This window comes from Pongo pygmaeus, chromosome 6 (genome assembly GCF_028885625.2).
Source record: "Pongo pygmaeus isolate AG05252 chromosome 6, NHGRI_mPonPyg2-v2.0_pri, whole genome shotgun sequence".
In the NCBI taxonomy this organism is placed as follows: Eukaryota; Metazoa; Chordata; class Mammalia; order Primates; family Hominidae; genus Pongo; species Pongo pygmaeus.
Window position 1 is genome coordinate 113642097 of NC_072379.2, and position 13577 is coordinate 113655673.

The 13577-nt window shown below is 35.2% G+C and overlaps 1 protein-coding gene across 2 annotated transcripts in view; it reads left to right on the forward strand.

The window, feature by feature from the left end:
- MDFIC (MyoD family inhibitor domain containing) overlaps positions 1-13577 on the forward strand; it is a 99436-nt gene that overhangs the window by 43891 nt on the left and 41968 nt on the right. The gene's annotated exons all lie outside the window — the stretch shown is intronic.

The following is a 13577-nucleotide window of genomic DNA, read 5'->3' on the forward strand; positions in this document are numbered from 1 at the left end:
TTCATTGTGCTCACTCTGATGTCCTAGTCAGGAAACAAAAAAAAGCGAAAGGAAAAAACACCACCAAACTGGGTGATGTCATTTTAATATGGTTATTTTTTCTATCTGCAAGACAAAATCACCAAGATAACATTTTTGAAGCACCAACCTGCACTTCAGGCTGATGAGTACTAGTGGAAGGCATCATCTTGGAATTTTACAATTCACAGTCACATGACTACAGTTCCCACCAACAATATATCAAAAAGAACAGGTTGTTTGTGTCACTAAACACTATAATAAAAGAAAAAATAATATTTACAGAATAACAGTTTATACTAGAGCAATAGTTTAAAAGCTGGTTGTATATCAGGATTACCTGAAAGCTTTTTTCAAATATTGTTTCTGGGTTCCACTCCCTGGAAGATTTTGATGCCACAGGGCAGGGTTAGGCCCGTAGAGTGTATGTAGAAGTTGTATCTGGGAAGCATGGTTAGTAGTGATAGGACAATATGGAGGACAGGCTATTCTAGGAGATTGTTAATGGACAGAGTTTAGCTTCTTAGTGATGTTAAGGGATGAAGGTGCTGATATTCAGTCATTCAAAAAAGCGTATTGGATCTTTTTTTAAAAAAATAAATATATCTACTTAAAACAAATGTGTAAAAAGTTCAAATTTTAAAAATTCTGGTAAACTTCTGGGTGTTATATATTATTCCCAATACTTTTCTTTGTTTAAATTTTTAAAAAGTGTTGATGCAGTTGAAATTGCTTGTTGCTCTCTGAACATTTGCATCTTTCTTAAGAGATTACAGATTTTGTTCAGATGTACAAAAGTCAGGTGAAAAGATTCTGATTAGTTTCAGTCAGTCATGGTCATCCTGTTCCCCTTGCAAGTGATTGGTTTGGGGGTCAGCCTGTGACTCAGTGCTGACCAATGAGATGTGAGAAGACACCTCCTGGAGGGTTTCTGGAAAAGGGTTTTTAAATATTTTTAGAAAAAGACATTAAGGGAGAATGCCCCCTTTTTTCAAGGCTTGATGTCATTCTTTGATGAAATGCCTGAAGCTGCATCATAGACTCAGCTATGAGGGCAACAGTCAGATGAGAAATTTGACATGCTGGAGATGACTGTAAACATATGGAACCTTTGTCTTTCATGATATAAAGCTGTGAAATGAATAATAGTAGAGCTGCCCTATTTTCAGATTTTCTGTTATATAAGATGATAAATATTTGTAAGTTATATGAGGGCCAGGTCTTTATACATTTATTCTTTATAATATCCCTTATTCCAAGAATGGTGCCTGGCACCACAGTATATAAAACAAATATTTTTTGATGGGGTTGTTTGTTTTTTTCTTGTAAATTTGTTGGAGTTCATTGTAGATTCTGGATATTAGCCCTTTGTCAGATGAGTAGGTTGCGAAAATTTTCTCCCATTTTGTAGGTTGCCTGTTCACTCTGATGGTAGTTTCCTTTGCTGTGCAGAAGCTCTTTAGTTTAATTAGATCCCATTTGTCAATTTTGGCTTTTGTTGCCATTGCTTTTGGTGTTTTAGACATGAAGTCCTTGCCCATGCCTATGTCCTGAATGGTATTGCCTAGGTTTTCTTCTAGGGTTTTTATGGTTTTAGATCTAACATTTAAGTCTTTAATCCATCTTGAATTGATTTTTGTGATACCATCTCACACCAGTTAGAATGGCAATCATTCAAAAGTCAGGAAACAACAGGTGCTGGAGAGGATGTGGAGAAATAGGAACACTCTTACACTGTTGGTGGGACTGTAAACTAGTTCAACCCTTGTGGAAGTCAGTGTGGCGATTCCTCAGGGATCTAGAACTAGAAATTCCATTTGACCCAGCCATCCCATTACTGGGTATATACCCAAAGGACTATAAATCATGCTGCTATAAAGACACATGCACATGTATATTTATTGCGGCATTATTCACAATAGCAAAGACTTGGAACCAACCCAAATGTCCAACAATGATAGACTGGATTAAGAAAATGTGGCACATATACACCATGGAGTACTATGCAGCCATAAAAAATGATGAGTTCACGTCCCTTGTAGGGACATGGATGAAATTGGAAATCATCATTCTCAGTAAACTATCTCAAGAACAAAAAACCAAACACCGCATATTCTCACTCATAGGTGGGAACTGAACAATGAGAACACATGGACACAGGAAGGGGAACATCACACTTCGGGGACTGTTGTGGGGTGGGGGGAGGGGGGAGGGATAGCATTGGGAGATATACCTAATGCTAGATGACGAGTTGGTGGGTGCAGTGCACCAGCATGGCACATGTATACATATGTAACTTACCTGCACGTTGTGCACATGTACCATAGAGCCTAAAGTATAATAATAATAATAATAATAATAAAAAAAAGAAAAAAACCCAAATATTTTATAATAATGTATTTAAGTCAGTTTGCAGCCAAAGTTACCTTGAGAGATTTAGTGGGTTTTAATGGCACAATTAGAGGAAAAACATCTGTGTAAATGGTCTCAATCACGTTAATCTTTTATTTCTTTTCTTTTTTTCTTTCTTTTCTTTTCTTTTTTTTTTTTTTTTTGATGGAGTCTCTCTTTGTTGCCCAGGCTGGAGTGGTGCAATCTCAGCTTACTGTAGCCTAGACTTCCCAGTCTCAAGTGATTCTAACACCTTAGCCTCTCAAGTAGCTGATACCACAGACACATGCCACCACACCGAGTTTTTTTTAAAAGACGGGGTCTTGCTATGTTGCCCAGGCTGGTGAAAAACTTGTGGGCTCAAGGGATCCTCCTGCCTCAGCCTCCCAAAGTGCTGGGATTACAGGCGTGAGCCACTGTGCCCAGCCTCAATCGTGTTAATCTTGAAATGTGGTTAATGAGTTTGTCTCTCTGTGCCATTTGCAGATGCTTATGTGTTAAGTAACATTTTATTCCCAGGGAGTTTAAAATTGTCTTGCTAGTTGGATGAAGACAAAATCTAAAATTCATACCCCCCAAATCATGCTCCAAAAAATTAAAGCATGGGCAAGATTTTAATCTCAGGAGAAAGCAAATGAGAATAATGAGAAAATAGTGTCATTTTTACTTATTCATTTATGTGCTAGAAATTTCCATTATGTTTAAGCTAGCTTTCACATACAAAAAAGAATTTAAAATTTGTATATGTGAATCTACTTCTGCAAGTTTGGAAACTTTTGTTGCACGATTTATCTGAATATTGTTGTTCGATTATGTGGGATAAGCAGCTTGTTCATTACTTCTTTATGGAAGAAACTCACCAGGATTTTCTATATGGGTTGGACAAGATAATTAGCACCATCTCAGTTTTTTTCCTAAGTCAATTCTTAGAACTTTGCTTGCAGTCCTAAATTAGCAAATTATGTCAGACAGAGGGTCATCTATAATGAGAACTGTTATTAGAATTAAAGCACAAAGATTTCCTTTTCTCAGTGCATTTTAAGGGAATTTCTGGAAGCCCTCCTAGTAACAACTACTCACCAATGAACTTTGAGGGCTATGAGCACTACTATTAAAGTTTTGGAAAGGTATAATAATAGTATTGATTTTCTTCTGATTTGCCTTGTGTAAACTACCAGAAATAAATTTAATTTTGTAAATGCTCAGTTAGCAATCTGTATGTTCCTCTACATAATTCCATATCTCATAACTGGAACTTCATTTGCATTCCCACTGCCCTAATCTCAAGGAGATACAAGTTTCACTTGTATATTAAGTTGGGTTTGCTTTTATTACAAGGAGGAAAAAACTTTCAGTTACAAAATTTGACTTTGACTTTTCTGACGCTGTTTTCAAAAAGGTTACTTAACTAGTATTTTTGATGCATTTCTCTACACATAGTATGATATCTGTAACTGAATCTTTAATTCCCTAGTTACAACAGAGTGAATTTCTTGAATCCTTGCTACACTTCCACCATCCTCATATTATGCTTTTACAGCAATTCCCCAGACTCATGAAGGTGAAGGATGAAGTTTATAATGGTATTGAATACCAAACTGTTGCTTGATTTATTCAGGAAGGTTGTTATATGCTGGGATCAAATGACAGCTTAAAAGCTAGTATAATTCATCATCATCAGTTAATTTTCACTTGGTGTCCACTGGGTGCTGAACATCGTACAAGGCTCTTTGTCAGCATATATGTGTCTGATATGGTTGATGGAATTCTAAGAATATAGGATCTTGTACTGAAGGAACTCTATATAATCAAGGCAAGTCAGCAAATGCCCAGTATTGTTGAACTCTGTGTACAAAATGTATTTTATTAAAAATACTTTATTTTTGTGAAGGGTTCACGTCAGTAAATTGAGGTCCCAGATGCAGTATCTATGCTGCTACCAGAAGAAAGGGGTGATATTGGATAGGCCAAGAGCAGTTATCTACTATGGTCTTGTTTTTGGCTGATCAGCACACACTTATGTGTGTATAAACATGCAGATAATGTCACAATGTTTCTACTTAATGAGATCCAATGATCCCTCACACAAACGTATATGTACTTCTCTCCCTAATGAGAAACAAATCAAAGTAACATCCAGATGAAGCATCTAGAGGTAGTGTCATGTTATTCCACACACCTCTAGGTGATGTTTGTTCCTCCTCTGAAGTAATTCAGAAATCTGTCCTAAATCAAATTTGGAAGTAGCCCTTCATGATCCTGCAACATATGGCTTAAAACACCTCTGGATAGGCAGAATGTAGGATAGCCACAGTGTAAACTTTGAAGTACAGTGCTGGTCTAGGGAATGCACCATTTTTCCCTGATTAGGGCTGCTACAGAAGATAATATGGCCAGGGACTGTCATAAGCATCTTGTTGTTGAGTTTCTTCCCTCACCTTGGTCTGGGTTCTGTCCCAGTGGATTTGTTTACTGAAGGATTATCTGTTAAGAAGATTCCCCTTGTTTGGGGACCTTCATAGCCATCTCTGAGAAGGGGTTCAGGGAGGATTTCCTTGCAGGGGCCTTAGCTGTTCTTTCTTTGTTGGCAAAAAAGGACTTGGATTCAGATTCCCTTAGGGTGGAACAGTCATAAGCCTTTATTTGCTAGGCTGGGGATGTTTCTAGCAATACAGTTTCTTTATTATTTTTGTTGATTGCTTATCTATCTTATTTTTTTGGAGGTGGCAGTAGAGGATTTCATTTTCTGGTCACTGGCTCCAAATCTGTGTGAAATAATGATCTTTGACTCTGGTCCCTTGCTTCACCACTTTCGTTTTTGGGCTCTGGACTATCCATATCGCCTTTTGTATCAATTTAATAGCTTCCTGTCACTAGCTCTACCTCTGCAAGTGGTGAGGCTTGACCTGGGTTGCTGCGCTTTCCCCAGGATTTACTCCTTGTGAATGAATGATCTGAATGACTTAAAGGCAGTGAGTGGGGAAGGCACTTGGATGAGCCTGGAGTTTCAGTCTTCAACAGTTCAATCTCCTCCCTAATATTTCCAGCACTTTAGTCAGCGTACTAAATTCAAACAAGTAACTTGGCTGCTGAAATTCAGCTAACATGTATATGATTATCATAACTTTAGTGGTCCCAGATCCCTGGCTACCAAGGCTGTTCCTTAGTTTGTACATGTGTGAATGGCATAAAGGCAAGTGGGGGCTGAACTTCAGTTCTTTCTCTACTCACCAGCGCTTGAACCACAGCAAGCATGACTTTTTGAAATGTGTCTCTACAGAGGAGAGGACTTTGAGTTTACACAATAACAAATTTATTTGCACGTTGCTGGCTGTGCCTGTATCACCTGTAGGTAAAAAACAGCTTTTAATAAAGCCATCTACTTTTTCTAGTTGGCTTTTACTTCAACTAGTTAGAATGATGTTTATTGTTTTGTTGCAGGAACTTCCGAAGGCCATAAAAAGTCTAACATACCAATACATGGGCAGTTTTCTGCAGAGTGTGGTGAAGATCCAGTCTTAGTATACACATTTCAAGAACTGATGAGCTGCTCTTTAATATTAACTGCTGATTTTTCAGGTTAGGATGGAGTGATCTCATTGTTCCCATTCTTGCCTTTTACTTAGCTAACTTCACATTTCAACAATCTACTTCTGATACAGGTGTTTATATTAGGTCAGAGTTCTTGGTTTCAAACTTTTTGATATATATCCTTGTTTTATCAGAGAGCCTGAATCACACAGAGGAGAGTAAAGGGATCCAAAAGCAGGGCTGGGTCTGGGACCTCTATCGGAAAAGCGTTCTGCATCTATCTAAGTTTGTCAATGTATTCATTGAGTTGAAACCTGAGAGTGCTTCCTGCTTCTTAATGGGAGGTCTTCTTGCATGCTTTGTGGCCTCTATTGCTTGCTTTTATGCTTTTATCCTCAAATGAATGACAAATTTGGCTTTACATCAGGCTAGCTTTTGTACATCATAATTTCTAGTTAATTTCTCTGGATAATAAGCATTAGAGAAAAGCTATACTTGGATAAAATATAGCGGATTTTTTTTTCTTCATTGGTTTACTATCTGGGGATGTTTTAGTAATACATGCAGATCTTAAAAGAAAATGCTGATTATTCTCTTTAAAACCTTATATTTGGATTTACTTTTCTATCACATCATAGTTTTTCTGAAAAATGAAAGAAAATGTTTGTATATATTAACTTGAAAAATGTTTATTTGCAAAAAGGTTGTGGGCTGATTTACAGAAAAAGAAAAGCCAATAACACAGAATAAAAAAACAAAAGACAAATAGTAATTCAGGAATAAATGGGGAAAATTATGTAGAGGAGGATAAGGAAATGGAAAAACAAGGGTTAGAGGCTGGGAAGCTAGGCCTCCCCGTACATAGGAGGATCTGTCATTTCTCTCATTCGCATGTGAAGTCCTAATGTGGGGGAGGGAGGGAATGTTTAGGGTAAGGGGTGAAGTAACTTTTGTAAGACCACAGAAACGGGAAATACTGACTCTAGCATTCAAACCCCGGTTTGTCTTGTTCAAAATCTACATGCTTACCACTATTTATTTTTGCCAGTATCTTGTTTGAGGAAAGCTGTTAGCAGTTACACATACATTACTCCTGATACAAAGGTGATCAACTCATCCCAGATTGCTGGGGACAGACCTGGTTTAAAACTAAAAATTCTTCATCCCAGGAAGCCCCACCCCACTCCACCACCCTCTTAGACCTGAGTAAACTGGGATTGTTGGGTCACCCTATCTGATATCCTCCTAGCCGTGATTAGGGTGGAAATTTGAGAAAATTTTATATAATGGTATTCAAATGGCAAAGTAAGGTGGGATGGATACTTTTTCTGCAAAACTACATGATATCATTATTATACCTTATTAATAATTAGACGTTGCATTCTAAAGATTGTCAACTTTCTTTTTCTTTTTCTCTCCTTTTTTTTTTTTTATTTCTTTCTTGAGACAGGATCTCCGTCTGTCACTCAGGCTGGAGTGCAGTGGCCTGATCATGGTTCACTATAACCTTGCCCTCCTGGGCTCAAGCCATCCTCCCACTGTAGCCTCCCGTGTAGCTGGGATACAGGCATGTGCCATCACACCTGGTTAATTTTTTATTTTTTTGTAGGAACAGAGTTTCACTATGTTGCTCTGGCTGGTCTCGAACTCCTGGGCTCAAGTGATCCTCCGACCTCAGCCTCTCAAAGCGCTGGGCTCTGCACCTGGCTCAGATTGTCTACTTTCTAAGATCCACTGTAGCTGTGGATTTAGTAGCATTCTTTCTAATACTATTAAGAGATTGTTTATATGTTATTAATAGATTGTTTATATTTTTAGCCGATCATCCTTTAAACATTTCCTTCTTGTGAAATTTGGCATATTTTAAGTCATTTGGGCTAAGGGCAGTTTATGTATCGTGTGTGTATATATATATATATGAATATGTGTGTATATATATGTGAATATATGTGTATATATATGTATATATTCACAGTACATAGTTGTTAATAGGCCTTGATAGAAGCTATTAATGTTTTATAGAGTCTCATCATTAATTCTGTAGTTTAAATAGGATAAAAGTTAATTCCTTATGGAACAGTAGGAAATGAGCATTCCAGGTCAGTGAGAGGCTCCCCTCCCTGCTGCCATACAGATTCTTTTTGTTTGGTCTCTGGAACATCTCTTAAGATATTTCACTCAGCTGTGGTCAAAACTGGTTTGCTGCCAACTGCAAAAAAGAAAGTATAGAGAGGGCACACCCGGGTTTTAAGGCCCAATCCTAAAAGTGGCAGAAATAATTCCTGCTCTCATTCCTTTAGAGAGAACATAGATACATACCTGAACCTAACTGCAAGGGAAAGCTGAGAAATGGGACTAGCACGTACTCAGGACAATTGGGAAAATTAATTTGGAGAAGAATCTCTTACTCCAGGCATTATTTAAATCTAAGTACTCTCTAAATGTTCTTAATGAAATGCAGAAAAATTATTGCCTCTCTAAACAACTTCTAAAGTTTTATCCTTTCTTTGGGGATGGGGGTAGTTGTACTTCCTGTTGTCATCTGGAGATTTATTTTGCAATCGTTAAAACCGAACTAATGTTAGAAATTCTGTAAGATGTGATATAATCATAAAACAATTGCCTCCTTTGCGAGTTCCCAGCCAGGTAGTTACAGAATTTGACTGGGATCCTTAAATTGATCAATGTTCCAAAAAATGTCAGGATTCCAAAATGTATTTCAGTATGTTAAATATATACATCAAATAAAATAAAGATGGAAAATATGATGTCTTAAAAGAGTCCAGAAGCTCAAGAGATAAATAAATAAAAGATTAGAAGGCCCTTGCCGGGGAACTAAAGAAACAGATACAGAAAGTGCCAGAAGCTTCTAGACTATGTCAGTATTGGGATATAGGGTCCATGTAGGGTCTCCATATTGAGGAAGATTTGGATCAAGTTGATGAAAAGAGTTGGATATTAGGATGTTTATTTTAGTTGATTTTAGCCTAAATTCACATTATATAGCAATAAAAATGTAAGATAGTTTTTATCATATTAGTTGATATTGAAGTAACTTTTCATCTTCCTTTTAAAGTTGTTGTATATATGCATATAATTGCATATATATGCATATTATATATTTATATATCTTCTACTATCTGTGTGTGTATTTGTCCCATTGTGACCATGGAGTAGTAAAGTCCTGGGCACCAGTAAAAGCTTTGTTGCCATCCCTGGGAAAAGTCATTTAGATTTACACCAAGTCATTTTCCCCCTCCATATTCTACATCAATCATTTTGTTACTGAAAATTTTACATCCTGAGCATTTAATTTTGATTTTTTATGTGTACAACAACCATTTAAACTGAATAGCATGAGAATTCTTTTGTAATTTTATTAAATCTGACTTGCGTAAAGAGACCAGTGGCTGAAGATGATTTGCACATGATAATAGATTATACGCTATAGCAAAATGTTGCTTTATATTGCTACTCCAGCAGCTGTGGTTTCAAGTATAGTTATTACTAGCTACAATATCACCAGTTTTTTAAAAAAATTGTCAAAAGAAGTTCATGCTATTGACTCATTTACTCCCATATTTTTTATTATTATTGAAAATCACTAGACCTAATTCTATTGGTTTCCTTCCTGGTTGAAAACATTTGAACCTAGAAAGTGCAGTATTTCTTAAGACACTTGTAACTATTCATCATGGATATTAAAATTACAATCATGCTGTATTGTGTCAGCAATGATTAAAAAAAAATCTTTACGCATATGCTAAGCCGGTGACCAATGCTACCCAGGTTTGAAGATGCTGAATGTCCTTATAAGTGGTATTTGAAATTTTGATGTGTATTGCATTCATTACTGAATATCAAGAATACTTTTTTTTTGCTAGTATTATGGAGTAAATTTAAAATGGGGTCTTTTGTAGAAGCACCCATGCTGTTCAGAATGATATAACAGATGCCGAATGTTCACATATCAAACAAAATGCCAGCTTTCTGTAGAAAAGAGGTGTCAAAAAGTTTCTTTGTACCTTTAACGCATGTGATTATGTAGTACAAAATGCAGAGTTTGTAAAATTTCTTGAATATACAGGCAAAAAAATGAATAATTCAAAACAACTCATAAGTTCTACATTCTATTGTCCCTTTATAACGCAGGCAGAAGATAGCAGTGCGCTCCCAATAGAGCTGAATTTGCACAAGTTACACCTCTGAAAAATGCCAGATGGTCTATGGTCTACTTTTGAGAGCTGTCACATATGTAAAGATTTGAAAAAAGAAAGACAGCTGAATGAGAGCAGTGGATCATTAAAGGGAGAGCGAGGGTCCCTAGGCATCACTTGTGTTTTAAGAAGCATTGTGTCGTTTCCATATTAGTGTGCTTTTTTTTTTTTTTAAAGCCATACACAACTTTGACACAATAAGGAAGGAAATCTGTTTAAAGCCAAGTTGTTGTGGTTTAATCAGTCAGGCATTTTTGTTCTTTATTTGAAAATAAAATCATGTTTCCAACTTGGCTTTAACTGTAATTTTACCATAAGATTCAAGTCATACCCATAAATAATTATCAATAAAGTTAAATTTAATTTCTGTTGAGATAGCTAATGTATTTAAGGCTTATCCAGTTTTGATTTGACTTATATAATGCACACATCTGGCAAAGTCATTCAACTAAGAAATATTTTAATGTAAAAAAACTAGAGTAAAGGGATAATACTTGGTTATCTGATCATAATCCAAACTACAGTGAAAATAATTAGGTGACAGTGAAACAAAAATAACGTACTATTATTTATCTGCCAACAGAAATGTATATCATTTTGAAGATTGAAATGCGGATAAACCATTAAGGATGCGTGAGAATATCACTCCAGTCATACCTAGTAATTTGCAAATAGTCAATTTTGATAGCAGAAAAAGGTCAAATATGTCCATTTTAGAATTTGGTAGCCAGGATACAAGTGTCTTTTACCACTTTTATTTTTATTTACTAAAAATATTTATTACATAGTAATTCTAAATTTATTTTGAATTATGAAATATGACAGGATGTTTTTGATTGACAAGGAGTCTCCCCAGCTTTGGTCAATGACATTTCAACTCAATCAAGCTCTCAGATTGCTTGAATTATTCTTTCCAGAGGAAAAAGTGGTTTTCCAGAGGAAAAACCAAATTAGGTTTAACTGTCTTTTTTGGCATCTTTTTAAATACATATGCATAACTAGCTTTATGTTCAATAGTGGTCATTAGAATGTCATTCTAGTTGATACAAGAAGTAACAGAAGCAGCAAATTCATCTCTAAATCAAACCATTGCACACCCATAAGAAATAGATCTCCTTTTACAGATGCTTTGTAGATTTTAGTTATGAAAAGGGCATATGTAACTGCTAAACAGATGTTTACTTTTAGACTATTATTCCTCTTTATCACTAAAGAACTGAAAAACTGTAACAGGATGTTCTATATTAATTTTTATAAATCAGGTATTAATGCTAATAGACTTGGTATGAAAGTGTGCATTTAAGTAAAAAAATCCATCATTTTTCTAAAAATATGCTAATAAATGAGTAGAATATTTTGATATGTTAAGTTGTTTTTCCTTCACAATACATAGGATGTATGAACAAGAATTGAAGTAAACAATGGCTTACTAAAGACTTACTCAGATGCAAACTGTCTTTTTTTTTCTGAAAAATGCTTCAAGTCTTATGTAGTCCCCAAAGATAATAAGTCTTCTTTAGCACATTTATCAACCCCATGTATAACTGTTACAGCCTTAAATGCAATACTTTTCCAAGTGGAACAGTACTTCGTAGTCTTATGTAATTTACATTTCATAATTGCTCATAATCATGAACAGAAAAAAAGACTAATTAAAACAGTAAGTTTTAGGTTTTGAAATTCCAGGAAAGTATAGCACAGTAAAATTTTCACAATGAATGTTTTTTGTTGTTGCTGGTGTTTTGGCTGAAAAGCTGTGATATATAGCTTTGCTTAAAATGTATATAATGAAGATGATGATTTTAATACTTAATCAATGTAAACAGATAACTTTTGGGGGGCATCAGGGCTTTTAGCTGCAAAAATCTTGGCTAGTTTAAATAGAAAATAAATTTATTAGCAGCACATAGATGCTCCCAGAGTTATACAGACAAGGATCATGTCCATCCATTCAGTAGGGCTTTTCTGTTGAAAATCCCACTGCTGTAGCACTGGGCCACTGTTTTGCTAGGAGGTGAGGGACACCATAAGTTGTCCCTCACTGCTAAAATCAACAAATACCTCTTCACTCCCTGTGTTGAGAGGCTCCACCACCCTGGTGTGGCTAACAGCTTGCATTGATCACTTCCAAATGCAAGCCATACTTCTGTTTGGCAGAACTTAGATCACATCCTTGTCCTCTAGCTCCAGAGTAGCCTAGGGATGTAGCAGAGGAATTTACCTAACTCCATGAGTGTGACCAGAAATGCTAGACAACACAACACAACAGGCGAATATTCACATTTGTTTTATGATTCATTGTCTAAAAAATCATATTTGTTTGTGCTTATGCTATTAAAACAGTCTCCTCTATTTACACTTTAAATAAAAAGTTTTGTTTTTTATATATAGGCATTTAATACATTTGGAATTTGCATGTACTAATTATATTATATTAAGTATACTATACCCAAATATTAATTGTATAAATATTAACATTTATATAATTATATTTTATTTATATATTTATATATCATATAAATATTATATATGTATTATATATTTATATAATCAACATAATTATATTAGATTATATTGATTATAAACATTAATATTTGTGTTAATATTATTATATTAATGATATAATAAAATAATTATGCATATTAATTATATTGTACCCAAATATGTAGGTGTGTGCATGTCTACCTTATATTAATATATGAGTCCCATATTTGGGGCTCAATAATTTCATAAGCTTCATTGGCTTGTATGTCTATGCCTGGTCCAATGCTGTACTGCTTTAGGTGCTGTGATAGAAATATCTCATACGTCAAATCCTACAACCCTCTTTTTCTTCTAAAAATTTCCTTGGTCTTTCTTGATTACTCTTCCATATACATTTTTGGATCAGCTTGTCAAATTCCATAAACAAGCCTGTTGGAAATGTTATGGAAATGGCATTAAATAATAAATCGGGGAGAATTAACATAATTAACATATTTGTAGTCTCTCCACTTATTTGGGTTTCTTCTATGCCTTTCAGTACTGTTTTGTAATTTTTGCCATAAAACCTCTGCCCATTTTTTTCTGGTTTAATTCCAAGATACGTATAGTGTCTTTTGTTTGTTCGTTGGCTTGTTCTTTCTTTTTTTGCTATTGTGAAGAGTTATTTTTCTTGTTTATTTGTTAATTGGTTATACTGTTTGCTTACAGGAGCATTGTTGATTTTATATGGTTGTGTATCAATCTTGCTACATTTTTAGACTTTCAGTATTTATAGTCTTAAACTTAGATTATATATATACTATATATTTGAATGTTCCCCAGAACATTCAAATCTGTGCACATCTCAAAAATTTTGTTTATTCCTGTCTAGAAGTCAGACCTATTAAATTTGTCTTGTTTATTGCTTGTACTGTGATCTCCTGCATAATATTGCAT